This window comes from Cavia porcellus, unplaced genomic scaffold (assembly GCF_034190915.1).
Source record: "Cavia porcellus strain 051 isolate PalLab524CR breed Dunkin Hartley unplaced genomic scaffold, mCavPor4.1 scaffold_17, whole genome shotgun sequence".
NCBI classification, from domain to species: domain Eukaryota; kingdom Metazoa; phylum Chordata; class Mammalia; order Rodentia; family Caviidae; genus Cavia; species Cavia porcellus.
In genome coordinates, this window is record NW_026947500.1 from 39,631,019 (window position 1) to 39,651,097 (window position 20,079).

Here is a 20,079-nt window from a genome sequence, read left to right on the forward strand (position 1 = left end):
TTTGATAAAGAACTATCTCGAATTTACAAATAATAATACCGATCAAGTCCATACTTCCTTTAACACAAGATAGAGCTGACCTGAAATTTCATGACTCCAAGAAAGACACTGACTGAACTTTTCAGTAAATTCCAGTGTAGATGATAACACACCCAGCAACTATATTTACAAAGTGATATAAAAGCACATTTAATGATCACTAAAATTTTCTTGAACAGGAGAAAAATTTCCAAAGAAGTGATTTTATTCTGATCCTGAAAAACTAAAAAGCAGGTAAACAGACAACAAGCACCAGAGGACATTTCCAGGAAAAAGAAAATTTCTAATATGAAAGTTTGTTTCAGTCATTTGTCACATCTGAGCAAGCTGTGGAAGTTTCACATGGCTGGCAGGCAGAACTTAGGTGAGGAATCATAGGAGATGAAGTTATCAGGAAGCAGATGAGAAGGGGTTTCATACATTTAAGTACTGGGTGATCCACTATAAACATTTAAGCTCCTGATGGTACACAGATGCTTTTAATTAATTTTTATAATTATATTCAGTTATAGCATAGAAATGAGTTTAGAAAGAACACCATGGAAGTGACTGAAGACTAGGAAAAAAGATTCATTCCTCAATGAGGGATGAGTGATTATTCTAGTGAGGCTGAGTAGCTGGGGTGGGACATGGATTCATTTTTAAATGTTCAGGAAAAAAAATCAACACAGTGTAGTTGGTATCATTTTGTCTAAATTATACATGGATCACTTCAGAGTTAAAAAAAAGGAAGTGTTTTATCTAGGTGCAGAGGAACATCAGACCAGATGGACCCCAAAGCTTGAGTCCTACCCAAAACCAGTTTAGCCACCCAGGCAATTGGAAATTGTAATCTCTGATGGAGACCACCATTCTCCGCAAAGCCACCAGAATCTTCTCCAGATGGCAAGCAGATTTCCCTGTTTCTAATACCAGATGCTGTGCAAGACACTTCAAATTAATAAATGAGAATTATCTTAGCAAATCAATTTCCAGATACTTCGTTAAGTAACCATTAAGAGTCGTAATATCAACATTTAAATCAAATCCCGATTACCTGTTTCTTTATATATCATATCATTTTATGACATTACAGACAGGGTTTTACTGTGGTTAAATGAGTTTTAAAAATCTTCTTCATTGGCTCCTCAAAGACAATCACTTCTTTTTGTATATTTTCCATTGACAAGAATAAACAAATCTTTAAAAACATAATGAGTCAGGATTTTCTATCTGTGGTGTGTAAGTGGCTCCAAAGGACTCCAGAAGGTCTCATTTGAGGGTTATTACTTCTTTCAGCCCCTCGGGGAAGCATTCTGTAAATAATTGTTTCCCTACTTTATACGAATACCCTGGTGTTCCAGGCATGGGCCAAGACCAGGGAATAACTTCTGAACTGGGAGGATTTGGCTGATTAACTTTCCATTAAATGCTTCCTGACTCCATGCTGAAACCTCAGGAATCAAGCTGAGAGCTCAGAAAAAAGGAAACAACCCGAATGCTTCTCTGGTAATTAACATCACCAGGTGACAAATTAATACTACCTGGTTGTTCCCATAAACAATGATAACAGGGAGAACTAGCTTCCAGCTCTTAGCCTCCTGGTTATTTTTCTACAACTACTATTTCTTTAAAGACAGAAAGATGAAGGAGGGGCTGGCTGGTTTTTCCTCTAGCTGTAGGCAATTGTGATGCCTGAAAGGTGCAAAAAGTTCTTTTAGAGAAAACGCTGGCCTCAGATGAAGATAAATACATTATCGCCTGTGGAAAAAAAGGTGAATGTGAGATACATATATAGATGATACAGATATAGATACTTATCTATATATATATATATATATATATATATATATATATGTATTTTTTCCAACTATAGAATTGTTAGGAATGCAGATCCAGAAATTCTGTTTTTACAGTATTCATGAGAAATCCCTGTAACAGACTCTGGCACATCCTTGAAGAATCAGAGCTCAGTACAAAACAGTTATATTTATCAGGTAGTTAGATCCAAACAATTTAGGAAGCGGTTACGTTCTAACAACTTAGTAACTCTTTCCTAAGAAATGATACTACTGAGAAAGAATGTACAGTGATAGAGGGAAATTTGAATTTCTTCAAGTTAGTAATTCATCCAAAGTTTAACATGCCAAATATAGTTACATTTTTCTAACCGTTTGGAATGCCCTGATATACCTCCCAGAGTTTGGTGTAGTATGCCTCCACACACTGTTTGGGAATTAAGGATATAAGCAGCAATAAAGTCAGAAACATCAAACTGACTTAGATTCCCAGTCTGTTTACTGCCAGAAAAAGGTTGGATGCTTAAGAATGAGGAATTGCCAACCCTTAAGAATGAGAGATTACACAATCCACAGGGACTTCTCAAGGCAGGTATTATCATCTCCATTTCATGAAGAAAGTTTTGAAGTTCTAAAAATAACCAGATTCTGGTTACAGAAGTAAGAAATGTTGAACTCATAACTTGGATTTAGGTCTTTTTTACTCAAAAATCCATTGTTTTTCAAAGAATGCCTATACATGCACAGTGAATATTCAGAACTAATTACTATTTGTCTTTGATATTTTTTCAACATAGATAATTGCAATAAATAAAGATTCTCCCCGGGAAACTGGTGGTGATTTTTAACTTTAAATATATGCTAAAATATATATGGTAATGATGATCACTGACTGCAGGAACCATAAAAGTCCATCTACATATTCAGAACAAAATATTGTTAACATCATTAGTGTAACAAAAGGAAAAACATGTTCCATTGATTGCAGTTTCAAAGTGCAGTATATATGAAACTATCCAGAGTTCCTTTCCAAATTTCAGTTCTGTGATAGTTAATTTTGATTGTCAATTTCACTGGCTTGACAGATACCTAAGAGATTAACGGGGGTGGGGGGAGGGACACAAACACACACACACACACACACACACACACACACACACACACACACACACACCTGAGTTTTATTCACTTAACAGTTTACCCTGAGTGTTAATTCAGGCCCACATTTGTTTAACTACTGACTATCCCATGTTGTTGGGCAGGTTGATCATTTCAGCTAGGCAATTCTTGTATGGAATGAATTTCTGAAAATTACCCTGTTTATATTTCCTGTTATAAAATGAATGAAAAACTGTGCAATTTTGGGCCATCTTGTGTTTAAATTATTAGACTGGTCAGTGGTTGCTGGGTGAGGTCATAGGGTTAGGAACGTTAGGTCATAGGGTTAGGACATCTGCTCCCTGTTCTCTTCCTCTCTGGCTTGTCCCTTCATTCTGCTGCTCAGCTGGCGTGATGTGAGCTGCTCCCTGCTCCCCTGGAAGCCTCTCTGCCAGGACACTGCTGCCCTGGAGCCAGACAATCATTTACCTATTAAAACTCTGAAAACATAAGGTGCCATAAATCTTTTTCTCCTTTAAATTGTTTATGTCAAGTATTTTGTCCTAGCGATGGAAAAGGTGTTTAATAATTGTAATAATGAAAGGAAAAGAAAGTGTTCAAAAGGGCAGAACTACTGAGATAGGAGAAGGGAAAAAAGGAAGAAAGGAAAAGATTACATGTGTGTGGGTAAACATACAAGTGTATGTACACATATGTATGCTAGGTAGATAGCTATACTATTAATCTTAGTTCGTCAAAAAGAACAGTTTGTGCTGTTGTTTGATTGATCACTTCTGTGTCTAGATTTTGTAAGCTGAACAACTAGTTCTGAGATAAAAGTATCTTAGTTAATTCCCTATTTTTTCTTTTTTGAAATTCTGCATCATTTCTATAGTTTCATTCTGTTTTGCTTAAAGAAAAAAAAAAAAAAAAAAAAAAGAACCTTTGTATCAGAGAAGGTAAGTTGTTGCTGTGACTGTGATTGACCATGGCGTGCAGAAGCCTTTGGAACTAGTTTGCAAGGAGACGTGCAGAAAGGTTTGCAGATGCATATGCAAGAAAGAGGTCCTAGAACCCACCGAGCAGAGCCTAGGGGGTGATTTTGGTGAGAGCTCAGAGACCAGAATGGGGATAGGAATACAAGCAATAAAGTTTGTGCGCAAGAGGTTTCAGATCAGAATGAGAATTCATGAGGATTAAACTACAGGACATACGTGTTACATTTTGGCAAATATTTTGTCTGGATTTTCTCTATATCCTAAAGATTTGTGGGAGGTCATCAACTAAGTATGTGCTAGAAAAAATTTCAAGGCAATACGATATTCAAGCCATGGCACCAGTACAGCCGGCTGCTTTTAACTAAATTAATAGAATCACAGTATGACTACTAAAAATTGATGTTTGTGTTAAACTAGAACGATTGGACATTAAGGAGAAGTAACTGAAATCATTTAATGTTGAACACACGGCAGTCTGATTAACAGCTTGTCTCAGATCTTGACCTTCAGCTCAACCATTTCCTCAGAGCTTCCTACAAGTTACTCCAATATGACTTCCCCACTCTCCCTTCAATTTCAAAAATAGAGCCTTTCATTCCCTTCCCCAAGAAAGAGGGTTGGATGGTTGTCATTGAGACAACAAACCCTGGACCAAAATTCTCCTGTTTTAAAAATGTTTCTGGCTTCTCCCCACCTCTCTGACCTCTCTCAGGAAATTTCATTTTTTAGCCCTTATCGTGAAAGTCTGATTATACTACTTTTCTTTGTCAATAGAGCTTGATTGGCTTTCAAAAAGTCAAGACTTGAAAATTATAAAAGACTCTATTTCCTGAGAGGGCTATTCTGGCAATCTCACATGTCCCTCCTTCTTCCTAAGACCACCAAATGAATCTTTCTGTACTGCTAAAAATAATAAAGCTAACACATGTATTACCGTCAGAATTTTACCACATGTATAAATACATACCTTATTTATTGTTGATATTGCATCCACTTATTTTAAATATTTTGGTCATTATGTAAAAATGAGATGAGTTTTTTAAACAGCTGTGATTTAAGGATATGAAGCAAGTCCTTAGTAAACCCTTGCCTTAAAATAGCAAGAGAAATATTGGCTTTCTCAGCTGGAGACTTTAGAAAGGGCAGGCCCACATTATTCTAGTTTCTGTTAGTGGCCTAAATTAATTTCTGTCTATGCCATGAAACACATATTCTAGGAGATAATAATGAGCCTTACAACAAAGTTTCTTTCATCAAACATTAGAAATAACAGTGAATAAAATCCTTTACCGTGGATGCCACAAAACAATGTGAATATGAAAAAAAAAATATTAAAGTGCTTTTTCTGGAAATACTCATGGAATTACTTTCCCACAAAGTATCTTGAATGACTGACCTTCTACATAAAAGTAAACAAGAAATAAAGAAATAATACTTTCTATTTCTTATACACTCTGATATAATAACCTTAACAACTAAAACTGCATTGTGTACTTTTTCATTGAATCCTTTCAAATATTTTAAACATCTCCATGTGTGTAGAACACAAGGAAAGCATAGCAAAAATATGAAGTATTTGGTCAATTTTCTTTCTTACATTAAAAACTCCTTTCAAAATTTTATCTATGAATACATAAGTATAATGTAATAGCAACAGAGAAGACTGTGTTATATCATACGTTTGGTGACTACATTTTTAATTACATTATTGCTTTCTTCTTGATATGCCTGCTTCTCTATCCACATCATGTACCAGCACGGGTGTAGATATTACAAATCTTTACAGTGTGTAACAGCTTCCTGTGCACCCGACCACAGTTTTCTCCAGACATAGATATATAGATATATACATAAACATAGACATAGATATATACATAGATATATAGATGTAGATGTAGGCATAATCATAGGTGTAGGCACAGGCATAGGTGTAGCTGAGGTGTGAGCATATACATAGATACAAACAAAGATGTCTTAAAAACAATACTGGAATCCTCATTTAAGAAAAACCAGTGCTGTAATTCCAAGTAGGAGTGCCGCCATAAGTTCAAAACTAGGCTAAACTATACAATGAAATCCTGTATCAAAAATAAAAAGAAGAAAAAGATGATAAAGAATATGATGATGATGATGACAGAGAAGGAAGCTGACGAGGGAGGAAGAGGAGAAAGAGAAGAGGAGGAGAAAGAAAAGAAAATCTAGTGCTCTTGATTTCAGATAAAACAATTCAACAAAAATCCAAAATATCTATGCTTTAAAATTGAAAATCGACACAGTAAAGCCTTTAGCTAAGTTTCTAAAAGAGAATAATATTTTCTGTTCTATATTAATGTCAAGATATATTTTGGACAAAGGATATAACTCACTGGCACAAGCATCTGCCTGGCAAGTATAAGGTACTAAGTTCAATTCCTATATCAGTGAAACAGATATTTTATTTTCTGTATTATATTAAATGACAGGTTGTTTTACAAATAAATGTTTCTTTAGGTAAAATAAAATATGGCACATAATCACAAATACATGCATAAAATTAGTTCTTAGTTTATAAAAAATGAAATCATATTTTTATAGTTTATGTTTATTTTGTTAGTCACACTATTGATATCCTATGGAAATTCCTCCAAATCTAATTGACATATCTCAGATTCAGTTATTGGAAGCTCATTATTCCCCTGCTGATAGACATTCACTGTATTATTGCTTTGTTTCCACTATAAATGTATGGTAATAAGTGTATTTACAAGCAGTTGTTATATACTTCAGATTTATCTATTTGGGGTAAATTTCCAGAAGTGAGATTTCTGGGGCAAGAAACAAATTGCTGTGGTTTCATTGGGGCCCCTTCCTTTCGTGTTTTGGCAGTAAGATGGCATTAAGAATTGAGATCATTAAATCTGACTGGGGTATGAGAGCTTCTCACAATCAGTGGGTTAAAGCTTTGAAAAGGCTTCACACCGCAACTAGCTCTCACCTGCCCTTCCACCTTCTTCCAGGTGAGGATCAAGTGTCACTGCCCTCAGAGGATGCAGAATAGAAGGGAGCATCTCAAAAGTAGACAATGGACAACTAGACAGCAAAACTTGTTGATGCCTTCATCTGGGACTTCATAGTCACAACAATATAAGAAAATCAATTCTGTCATTTATCAATTTCCATGTATGACATTCTATGTTATAGCATCATACATGAATTAAGATATACGTACAGTACACAAGTTAATATATCTCACTGGTTTGCTTTTCTGAAAGAATGAAACAATTCTAATTCCTGCAATCAATACAAAACAATAGCCATTTTTCTGCAGTCATTACATTAGTTGATAATTTAACTCTTTAGTGAAGTCTTCTATATTTTAAAATACAAACGCTTATTGCTTAGTATTTCTCTGAGTTTTAAAAACATTTTTCTATCTCTATATTCTAGGGCATTATGAATATTTTAAAAATCATCCATTAATATGTGCTGTCCAATTTTCTCTTTGTCTTTTCAAAAGGCTGTAAAGGCTAATTATATATGAAAGAATCACATTTTGACAACAGGGACATATTTGTACCAAAACTTTGTCCACTGTCACTACATACGACAACTTTTCCACACATCAAGTGTTTTTTAGCTTTAATTTTATGACTCCAGGTTATCCAAATATGATTACTTTTTACTACACATTCAATTTTGTAGTTATTTTTATTTTATTAAAGTTTTATTCCATTTGACCTTCATTTGGTATATATTAAAGCACAAATTGAAGTTTATTTTCATCCAGTATGTCAACACCATTCACTAAACTTGTTATTCTTCACACTGTTTTGACTGAACTCTCAGTTACAGGTACACCACTTTCTTATATACAAAGAGATACAATCTGAACTATCCGTGAGGTTCTAGAAAGGTGCCAGCTGACCCCTCTAACATCAGTCTGTTCACTTTACCCCCAATTGCATATTGTGTGGAGAGGGGAAGTAACTCTCAGTGAGTTTTCATATTTTTACTAACTAATCTACCTCTTCTCAGATATTTGTTCTGCTATATAAATATTATGACATTTTTGACTAGCTTTTAAAAAGAACCTCACTATGTAAAAAAAATAAAGGCTTCAACATATATTTGTTACTGTGAATAAAGTAACTTGTGATTGGTAAAACAATCCCAGCTCAATCACACTGATGCAATTGCAAAACCAAAACGCTATACCTTTCTATTACCATGAACAGTCTTCTGTGATGCTTACAAATTTAATAGTAGCTACTATCATTTTTCAGAAACAAAGAAGTGAGACTAGAAGCAGGGTTATTTTGTATAAGATCATGTATGTCATTTGGGGAAATATCCTTTCATTCTTTATTCATTGTAAGTATCTCCAAATGGCTTTTATAGTTCCATCCTTAAGCCAGCAAATAGCTTTTCCTTAACTATGTACTAAGAATTTTCCAGAATCAGCATGAAAACACTCATGCACCTTCAGAAAAACAAGGTCAGGCAGCTTTGAAACATGAAAGTGATGCAGAGTCTATTTTCCAGGAAGAAAAGAAATTAATTTTGGGTAAAATATTACCTTTAGCAGGACACTCACTCTGGTTACCATTATCTGTATACTGACCGACCATGGTAATAAATTTTCATAACTCCTGAGATACAGTATGTATCAAAAATCTTTTGCATGAAAAACAGAATCCAATTATTAAAATTAAGAATTGTTTACCTCAAAATGGGAAGTATAAATTCGGAACTACTGGCTTCCAAAAATTGGTCAACAAAAACCTTAGTATACGTGTCCACATTATCAAAACCAAGAGACTTACATGGTATGATTTGGGAAGTGAATGCCTGTCCAAGTGAATGCCTCTTATCCCAACATAATCAATAAAGAAATCTCTCTTCACTTGCAGTGAAATTTCAGTCAAGATGAAAAATCAATCATGCTATTCAGAGAGACAGTTGAGGTATGGCATGCCTTTTAGGCATACAGAGTTGATCTAGGTTCTCACTGTGAAGAGTTACGGTATTATTAGCAGAATACTAAAGGAGAAATACTCCAAAAAAAGAATCACATATTAAATGTCATTATCATTGGTAGAAACATTTCCTCTGAAAACAAAAGCTATTCTAATATTCTAGCAAAATGGCCTAGTGCTAAAGAGGAGAGAAGAAAAATATGGAGATTGGTCTACAATTTCTGTCCCTGAAAATAAATACCTGAGTATTTAAGCTTCTTCTACAAGTAAATATTTTAAAAGTACCACAGTAATGAGACCACTTATATCCAACTTTCAATACAAAGATCTGATAGTTCTTATAAGAAAACTCAAAATGATTCATATTTGCTCCTTTTCGTTTGTTTTTTCATGATATTATCACATTCATGGAATAGAAATAGTATCTCATAATAGTACAGCAAATATGCCACTGCTTGAGGTCATTTAAACATTTTTTCATTAGAAAAAGTCATATAGCATATAGTTAGATATTATAACATGCATAATCTTAGTAGTACTTTTTACTGTTTCATTATCACAACAGTAACTTCTAAGGTGCAAAATATTTCATCATCCTCAAGGGGGACCCTGAACCCATTAATCAGTTACTCCTTGTGTTTCTCAGAAAATACATAACCAGCAGAATTCACTGTAAGAAACTGGCCCACATTCTTATAAAACCTGGAAAGTTCTGTGGTCTGCAGTTTGCAAGCACCATCCCAGTTCCAGTGGGAGTCCCAAAGGCTAAGATCCAGGAGGGCTGATAGTATCCATTCCAGTCTGAGTCAGAAGACTTGGAATAGACAGTCAGAGAAAAGTGTGCTTTGCTGAATCTGTCATCCTATTCCAGCCTTCCACAGATTGTATCAGGGCTGTCAAATACTGTGCATTGCTTTTACATGGCCCACTATTTTAAATGTCATCCTTATGAACACACAGAATAATGTTTAACAACGTATCAGGTTACTCCATGTTCTGGTAAATTTGACAAGGGAAATAAACTCCCATATTTCCACTTCTTTGAAAAATCATTAAATGTTTTTCCACAAAAATAAAATAAAGTATATGTATTTGTGACTAGCTGCTTAATTTTCTTCAAGTGTTTATTTCTTTTTAAAGTGAGAAATATTTCAGGATATTTTATTTATTCACTTTTCCATTAGTAGACAGTAATTTTCTGTCTTCTGGTGGTGTTGAAAAATACCTTTATGAATATTTCTTTGTGCACTTTGGAGAGTATATACCAAAAAGTTGAATTATTTTAGGTTGTATACTTATTCTAGATTTAAACTTCTGAAATTCTACTAAACTATATTCCAGAGAGTATATAACATTATATATTCCCATCAGCAACATATAGCAATTCCAATTTTACCCTTTGCTTGTCCACACATATTCTTCATTTTAAATAAAGACGAAGTTTTTATATCAGACATGAAATATGTACATTTTCCTTCTATAAGATCATGTTATCTGGGAAAAGAGACTCACTTCTCATTTTTCAATATAGTTGTAATTTACTTTTAATTAGCAAATTAATTGATTGGCTAATTATTTAACACAAGTGTTCTGCCTACCACTTGCAATAAACTTTCATACACAGGTACCAAATTGTTAAGCAGAAGTATCATTTGGTGTTTGTCTTAAACCTAAGAAAGATTTCATGTTTACTAGTATGTATTATGGGAGCCATGAGCTTTTCATAAATTCCTTTCATTGGTTTGAGAAAGTTTCATTTTATTTCTAGTTTGAGCAATTTTGTTTTAAAAAATGTATTTGGTTCAGGCAAACATTTTTCTCATAATAAGATTTTGGGTAGCAAAGAAAAGTTGATTCTAAGACTCATGAATAATAAAAAATAGTGAATCCATTTAATGGCTGGATTAATCATGAATGCAAAATTAAGATAGATTTACATTTAGAACGACAAGAGAATTATAGTTGTGAAAGATTAAACTCTCCTAGGTATATGTGAGCATAATTTAAGTACAACATAGTATTTTTCTCCAGTTTTTACTAACTCCCTACATTATGCATAAAAATAATCATATGTAGGTGTTCTAGGAACACCCCAGCTGCAGTCTCGCTGACAGCCAGCATCAACTGCTGAGGAGGTGAAGAAGCTTTCATGACAATTTCCACCCAAACCATCATCTGTTGCTAACTGTGTGAAACTGATTAAGGCTGTGCTCAGTAAATTTCCAGAGGGATAAATAAATGATTATAGTCACTTGAAGCCATTGAGTTTCAGGATAACCTGTTACACAATAGTAGATAAATGGTAAAGAAAAACAATAAAAATATTCTCCCTATGCACAGTTGATAAGGAGTGTGTTAGCAAAACTACCATATGAAGAAGGAAGGACATCATGTCAGGATAGGGGAAAGTTGTTTTCTTTCAGTAGGCATTCAATCTAACATGCACAAGCCAGATCAAACAAACAAAAGAGATAGACTTGAGTGCAAAATAGTCCCCAGTCTGCAAAGCCCAAGCTGAGAAAAATAGACTTACAGGGAGCAAGCAGTGGTACAGTGGTAGGGTACAAGAGCAGTGTTAGGAGCACAGAAAAGGAAGCGAGAAATTCTGCATAAAGACAAGGGAAGGAAAAATATTCAAAATTTTTAAAAAAGGTTTGCATTTGAAAAACTGTAAAACGGATTACTAAAATCACTACTATCCAGTTCAAAAGAACAACAGGTATATATTAAAAATTTAAATATTAACATATGTGGTTCTAAGACCTTTAAAAAGCCAGATACAGTGTCAGTGTTGGGGATATGTAAGGACAGCAAGAAATAGCAAGGGATGACATTTGTTGCCTTTTAAAGGAATTTCGATAGTATAATGTGACAGAAGAAATCACTGAGATGAATATTAGAATAACATATTAAATGAACATCAAGATAATCCTAAAAGTGATGGATATGTGCAGAACAGGACGATTATTTGCTCAGGTATCGTTTCAGGTCACACTCTCTTTCCCACCAAGTGATAAGGGAGACAGTCATTGTAAGAGATTTTTGGAAAGAGACTGTTCACTCACATGTATTTATAATAGGAAACTTAAGTTAGGTTAGGTGAAAACAACCCCAATTTTCTATCAAGTGATACTCTTTCTAATTCTTTTTCCTGTCTCTATACTCTTCTCTTTACTACTTTACGCATATTACTTCTAATTTTAAAAAACAAAAATATTAGTATTTGTTTATCCACACAAAATAAAGTTTACTTCAAAGCAGGATGGAATGGTGCCCACAAATCAACGTACTCACAAACAAATGCAATAGTAAATGTCTATGATGAAGTCACCATGCTGAAACTTGGAGGCACACTTCCCAAAATGATCTTGTTTCTATTCCTATGAAAGTACTCTTGTTCACCTGTCCTGGAAATCTTATTAAACCAAAAGTCAAAAATTATCTTCACACTTGTGAATTCCACTGTTCCATTCTTTCCATGTCAAAATCCTCCACTAATGCTCATGTGCTGGTAGCGAAAAATAGGGATATGATTTTCAAATAAACAACAGATTCGCTAGAATGCTACACAAAAGAGCTGACAAACAGCCTCTTCTTGTGAGGCACTAGAACTCAGAGGCCTGTATAAAATATTATTACCAACGTACTTCTGTATATATTTGCTACCAATAACACAATTAGCAATAACAGCCATCTTCATCAGGCACTGCATGCTGGAAAATGATCTTAGCTTATGATCTTATTTCATGCTGATAATTCATTGAATGCACCAGTAAGGTATTTCTCTTTCTCTTAGGCTGCTCCCTCTTGGAATCTGGCCCTACGAAGTAAAGAAGCTCAGACCACATTGCAGTCACATGTGAGGATACTGGTCAATACTCAGCAGAGTCCCAGTGAGCAAAAGAGTGTCAACCTCCAGGCCTGTGTGCCAATGAGCCTTCAGATGGTATTAACCTCTCATCCTGTAGTCTTCCAATAAGGCCTTAAAAATCATGGTCCACAGTTTAATATCTCTGTTACTCCCTCTCTAAATTCCCGATTCACAGAAACAAGAGAATGTTTTTGACAACTTTCCAATTGAGTAATAAAAAAGTAATGAATATTATCACTGTAGGATAAGGGCATTTTATTTTCATTATTTGCTGAATATTCTGCTTCCTCCGGTACGTTTCTTTAGGTCCAACTCCAAATCTTATCATGGTTTGCCTGTTCTGCTCTAAGGACTCGCGTTGGCATTAATCTCAAGAGATGACCATTTGCTCAGTGAAGGAGACAAAGAACCACATGGAAAGTAGAGAAAGTCATTCTCTTAAGTGTGTGTTTCCTCTCTTTATCCAAGTCCCTTTACAGAAGTCAGTGCTCACACAAGCAAGCGAGCTAAGTTGTTCATTTATTACTGAAAATGAGGACTATAAAAATTACATAAAGAAAGTGAACCACAGTCTGGAGCTGATTTAAGAGATATTTTTAGAAGAAGAATATTGAGCCAAAAGTACTTTTACAACAACTACTAAGACAAAAGAATGTTCTGTTTTTCCCTGACATTATTTTTAGCAATGGCAGTCTCTTAAACCAATGCTTTCTAGCAATGAAAAAGCCCAGAACCCAGAATGTTTCCTATTCTTAAACTTCATGGTCTGTGCATGAGCACCTTCTGAATTACTGTGAGCTCCTGCTTGGTTCTATGTACAGAAAGCACAGAAGCAAGCATTTCTGAGACAGCAGAAATTCTTTCCCTTCCCTACTGCTGTGTATTGCTGGTGTCTTAGTTACTTTCCTCTCATTGTTGAGACAAAATGTTCAGTGCTTAAAATTAAGGGAGGAAAGGTTTATTTAGCTCACAGTTTGTGGAGGTTTCAGTTGTAATCAACTGCCTCCAGCTGGCACTTCGTGGCAGTTAAGACAGCAAAAGTAGCAAGGGGAGAGACCGAGTCTCTTCCTTGTTAGGGTTGGCATAGCACTCAACCATCTCAGTGTCCTGTTTTTGCACTCACTGAGGATGTTTACAAAGTGAGGACTCTGACTCCCTGCTGAGTCCCTTAGTTAAGCTTATAAATTTCTCATATTAACACACTGAATCAATCATTACAACATTCTAGGGCATGAACACCCATCCTAAGGCATATTCCTCCAATGAAGAACTGCCCAGTCCCTTAGTTAAGCTTCTAAACTACTCAAGTTGAAACAACGTATCAAGGATTACATCAGATTTCTTCTCTGCACTTTGAACTTGGTGAGGAGCCACTGAAATGCTGTGCAATACAAGTCTGTCCTTTCTCTCTTAGAACTATTGAGATAAAATTACTGAGTGATTATGAGATCATGGTCCACCGGCATCATTTACAGACAAATGGCAAAAGAGTATAGGCTCATAGGAGCCTTCAGGATAGGGAAGCTCAGCTCCCTCTCTTTAAGTTAGGATGAATTCTTAATGTCATTTATATTCCATAACTTCAGGATTCATCCGAGTTCCTCTTTCATATACTGATTCCCATACTGTCTTAAAAACCTTTTAGTGGTGCATGTTTTTAATAAATCTATTGTCAAAAATATTAACCAAAAGGACTACTTCTTCCTAGGGTAAAGCGTATCAGCAGCTTTGCTGAAGAAGAGACATAAAGCAAAGGCACTATTTTAATGCTTCAAACTAATATTCTTTCAAAATATGTTCTAATTCCTCTAGGGTGTTACAACGATGTAGCAGAAACAGAGCCCCATCAGGCACACAGAATATGAGTCCAACAATGAAAAAGCATAGTGAAAAATAACAAGGTAATTGCCTTTTCTCAAACAACTGTGTTTTTTTCCTTTAAGTTGTTTATAGCAATAAGAAGACAGATAATCCTACCCTTGTGAGCACTGTAATATATTTGAATGATCATAAGTTTTGAGGTCAGTTTGTGATGTTAATTTTGATTCATAATTTAATATCTGGAGCATTCTGTTCAACTTTTACCTTTAAGAGACACAGTTTCTTCACTTGCAAAATGGATCCAATGACAGCTACTGTCTTGCGCACTTTTTGTTATTGTGACAAATACCTGAGATAAATATCTCAAAGGAAGAAATGTTTCTTTGAGCTCAAAGCTTTAGAAATTTCACTCTATGGTTGGATGGTTCCAAAGTAAACACATTAGGGAAGAAGGTGGAGAGAAACTGCTTACCTCATGATAGTTGGGCAATCTGGAGAGCAAGGGACAGCTCTAGAGGACAGCACAGGGACCAGGAATTCCCTTAAAAGCCAACCTTTAGTGACCTAATTCCTCCAGTTGGATTATTACATTGAGAAGGTTAATGCCCTCATGATCTAATGGCTTTCAGGCCTCACCTTTGAGTATCGGTGTATTGGAGATCAATTCTTCAGCACATGAGTACTAGGGGACACTTTATATTTAAACCACAGCAGCTTCCTTATAGATTCACTCTAAGAAAATGTACTGATTTCTAAGTTAGTGCATCATCTGAAAAACCATAAAAATTAAGCAGCAAATATTAGTGATATTTTCTTTTCTCCTAACTTAACTTTTCCCAAAATAAATTCATTCTACAAGTTATTCAACTCCAATAAAAATGAGCATTTATCACAAGTCAGTTTGTGAATACTCACTAAATCATGTGAAGTCATTATGCTACAAAGTTCAGCAAAATACCTGGAAGATCAGTAAGTTAACAATGTCAGATATATGAATGGAAATGATCTGATAACTTCCATCAAAAAGCAATTAATAATGCTTCTAAAAATTTTAAGAGTGTTTATATCATAAATTGTTTCAAGAAGAGTGGCTGAAATATGGTGGCCAGTGAAGGCAGCATGTCAGATGAGGAATCTCCAAAGAGTAGCACAAACTATAAACAGCAAATGTGACAAATGGAAGAACTTTAATACTTATATGAATTAATATAGTAGCAAATGAGGGCATTAATCATTACTAAAATATCTAAGCTCTGAAAGATTACAGAAGTAAATAAAGAATGATGTATAATTCACATATTAACAATGTTGTAAGTATTTATTCCATCTGAGACACGGTAACAGAGACAGATGAGGAATCAAAAGGTAATTTTAAACCACTACTGGGTTCAGAAAACAGTGAAAGATCAGAACTAGGACAAACTTAGCATCATAAACTGTTTCAGGGTATGATATGCTTATATGTGGCCTTAATAGAAATGTTTGACCATAATAGAAAAAATAGAGTGATTCTATCTGAATGTCAATCTATTTTGTTGAGTGAAGTAATAACAAGTTTATAAGCTTTTTATGAGTTTCTATTCTTTAGATTGAAATTCATCCTCACAATTATGTTTTATATTTTTTAATTACTCAACAGAGTCAGAACAGGACTGTTGGAGGGAAAAGTGGATTAAAGATGATCAAGGTGTGATACATATGTATAATGGTTCCTCAAAATTAGTGTGATTCTTATGTATTGCAAACATATGCTAATACAATTTTTAAAATATCATTTAAATATCTTTCACTGATTAGAGCCAAAAAAAATCAGTAAAATTCATAGTAAAAGTTTTAGTTTCCAGAATGGCCTGGTTTTAAAGCAAAGTAGTAGATTTTATCAGCATTTCCTAAACTATATTTTTTGAGGATCAAAGAAAAGTATACTAGCATAAAATATAAACTAAGTCTATGCAACCATTCGTGTGTGTGTATGTGTGTGTGTGTGTTTGTGTGTGTGTGTGTGTGTGTGTATACATCTACAATTTACTTTAAACACAGTGTCTTATGAGAGAAAAACTCACTGTAACATCATAGAACTCAGGAAAGAAGTCTATTCCTAGATTAGGGAAGAATTCCAAACTTTTTAATGTTATAACAATAAATTCTGAAAAAAATGCATTGTTTTCATATATGACAGATCATAAGTGCTAGACATACATATACGTATTTGACATACGTATTTCATTTGGTGACTATGTAAATGAAATTCATTTAAAACTTCTCATTTGTGATTCTTCTCAAATATTGAAGAATTATAAATTTAACTTGTATTCATAGGCAAATTATGCAAAGTTTAATTTTCATTAATAAAAACAATACAGCATGTAGACAACATCCAACAGCATTTAATTGCATGTGATTCAGTTCCTAAAATTAATCCAAAATAAGTGGTAATTTAATATGCACAGTATTAATTCAGAACTAAAATGATGTACTAATTAAAGGCTTTTTAGACAGCTAATTACTCCAGTTTGAATCGCAGAATTACTTTCACTTTTGGACACTTGTTTAACTTAGATAACGATACATTTTAAATGTGTCTATTTCTTCATTCATGGAATGATTCTTAGTGGTTACATAGTTCCAAACCATGAATTAATATAGATGCTGCAGTTGTAAGTACTTAGCATGATTCACAGAAAAATGGCTAGTGAAACAGAATCGATAAGCCCCCTGGCTTTCAACCACACTTCTGTAATCCATAAAATATAAAAATTACTTTTTCTTTCATTCTTCACTTCCAAAGGTTCTGATGTCACTTAAAACTTAGACAAAATAAATTTCTATGCTTATTTCTTGATAATATGCTTTTACTGTAGGAATCTCAGCTGTAGATGTTATGTTGATTGAGAAATCTTTTCTCCCTCACATATATTTTCTTTCTCATTTGGGAACAAACGTGACCAGAACTCTTATTATCTTCTACTTGATACAATTTAAAAGTAAAATGTATATGCGTACCAATATTTTATTTCATTTTATGTATTGGTAAGTTTTTCTCTTGATTATAAGTTTTATTTTTATTTGTACATATTTTCAGTATATAATGTTTACACTCATCATGGGAAGTAAGTACATGCATTGTACTTAACAAAATTTACTGAATGAAAGAAGCCTTATACCAAAGATTACACATAGTTAGCACCCATTCCTATAAAGTATGTAGTGGAGTGGCTGTTTAAGCTCATTGTCTCTGAGTCTCTTGCATTTCTGCAGAGTCAGGGGCAAACAAAATATAATAGGCACATGTAAGATGTTCCTAACATGTAGTACTATGAAAGATTAGGTCTTTTGTCTCTTATCTAAGCATTTTAACATTTTTAATTAATATCTCTGAATCTCTGACATGAAAGTTGTTAGTTTATCTGTAATACAAAAAACTCAAACTCTTACAAATGTTGACAATAGCAACTAGCTGCCTTTGCTTATTAAAGTTCCAATTAATTTGAATTAAATGCAATTGGAAATTGTTTCTCATTTATATTTCATCTGCTCAATAGTCACTTTTGTTAATGACTGCCGTGCAGCAGAGCACACAATATTTCTACAAAACACACAGTGTATGCATAGAACCTTTCCATCATCACAGAGACTTATCTTGGACAGAGATATCTTACAAGTGGAAAACTAATCTAAAGTGGAGAAAAGAATCAAGAGAGTGATGTACTTGATGCAAGATTTTGGGTGTTCCTTAGGTATGAAAGGCTTTACTGTGTTGACATTAATAAGATCTCTTGATAAATGTTTAGGTCATACATTCTTTCAGTTGTTAAAATTAGTCAGTGTGTATGTAAAAATGTATATTTATTGAATGCAATTTTTCAGCAATATATTTGCGTATGACAATGTATTAATAAGAGCTAATAATAAGGGTTATGGTTTAGTTCTAAAATGTTCCCCAAATTTGCATGTATTTAAAACTTAGTGAGGGGGCAATATACCCATCAATGGACTGGACCACTACGCAGTCACAACTGACTTGCTTTTAGGAGGTAGGGTCAGGTTGGAGGAAGATCACAGAGGGTGTGATCCATAAGGGTGTATCTGTATCCCCAGCACGTCTCTTCTCTCTCTGCTTCCTGGATGTCAAGGGTAATATGATTTCATCTGCTGTGCCCTTCTACCGTATGTTTCTGTCTTGGCATCAACCAATCACAGACTGAACCCACCAAATGTGACATGAATAAACTTCCCCTCCTTTAAGTAGTGTGTGCTGAATATCTTGTCTCAGCAATAGCAAAATGGCTAAAAGAATATGAAAGCTAGATTTGTGTAGTTATTTTTGTAATTTGTATTAGAAAGGAGTTTAACAATGTCTATAATTCACTGGGATGTTAGTAAAATAATATGGATTGATTCATGTGTCCAGGAATGTGCAGGTATATCTGTGATAAAACCAGTGTGAGAAAATATTGATAAAAAAATCAATAACTTTCCTGTACATGAGTAACAAAGTTGTTGAGAGGGAAATAACATCTTTCACAATAGCATCCCAAAAATAAAACACCTCAGAATCAATTTAATGATGGCCAAGGATATAGCTCAATGGCACAGAACCTACCTGGCAAGCACAAGGTAATAAGTTCTATCCCCAGTACAAAATAATAATAATAATAATAATAATAATAATAATAATAATAATGAAACAAAAGACTTCTACATCATCCCTACTTATAAGAGTATCAGGCATACAGGAACAAAATTTCACCTTTACTAACTTATTTACTTTTTCTATTTTCGGTGGTACATGTTTGTGATACATAATGAATACATTCGTTGTGAGTAGCAATTTGATACATGTACAGTGCATGACATATCTTAATTCCTTTTATATCCATTTCCCCTTCCCTTCTTCCCACCCCAACATCTCTTGGTCCCCTTTCCATTTTCCGAAGTTCTCTATCAGGTTTCCTATGGACTACTTTATATTTCACTTTTTTCTTGTATCAAGGATCAAACTCATGACCTCATGCTTGTCAGGCTGGCATTTATGCTGCTGAGCTAAATCCCCAGCTCATATTTTACTCTTCATTTGTATCATCTATTTTAATGTCCTTATCTCTAAATATATTCATACTGGACGTTAAATCTTCAGCATATGAATTTTAAGAGAATACAATTCAATGCATAGCACATGTTGGTCAAGCCAGCCATCCTCATGGAACAAGAGTTTTCCGTATGTTCCTACGGTCATCTGAGATTGAGACACAGCTCATTTCCAGATTTACTTGATTACTCTAACTTATTTCCAAGATTATTTTTGTATGCCCTTAGTCTATGTCCTTTTCAAAAAGTTAAATGATTGAAACGATTGGATTAAGAAGGAAAAACGCTTTCCTACGTCAAAGGCAGAAAAATATCTTTTGCAAGCTATTATTGATACTGTCCTCTTTAACAAATGTACAGGTTATTTTTACCTTTACAGGGAATTTTTGATGAACATAAAATATTCATAGAGGATGGATAATATTTAAATG

The 20,079-nt window shown here is 34.2% G+C and overlaps 1 long non-coding RNA gene across 1 annotated transcript in view; it reads right to left on the reverse strand.

The window, feature by feature from the left end:
* Window positions 1-246: 246 nt before the first annotated feature.
* LOC134471197 (uncharacterized) overlaps window positions 247-20,079 on the reverse strand; it is a 49,452-nt gene continuing 29,619 nt past the window's right edge. The window contains exon 5 of the long non-coding RNA XR_010040506.1: window positions 247-1,779. This is a non-coding gene — a long non-coding RNA (uncharacterized LOC134471197). The remainder of the gene's footprint in view (window positions 1,780-20,079) is intronic.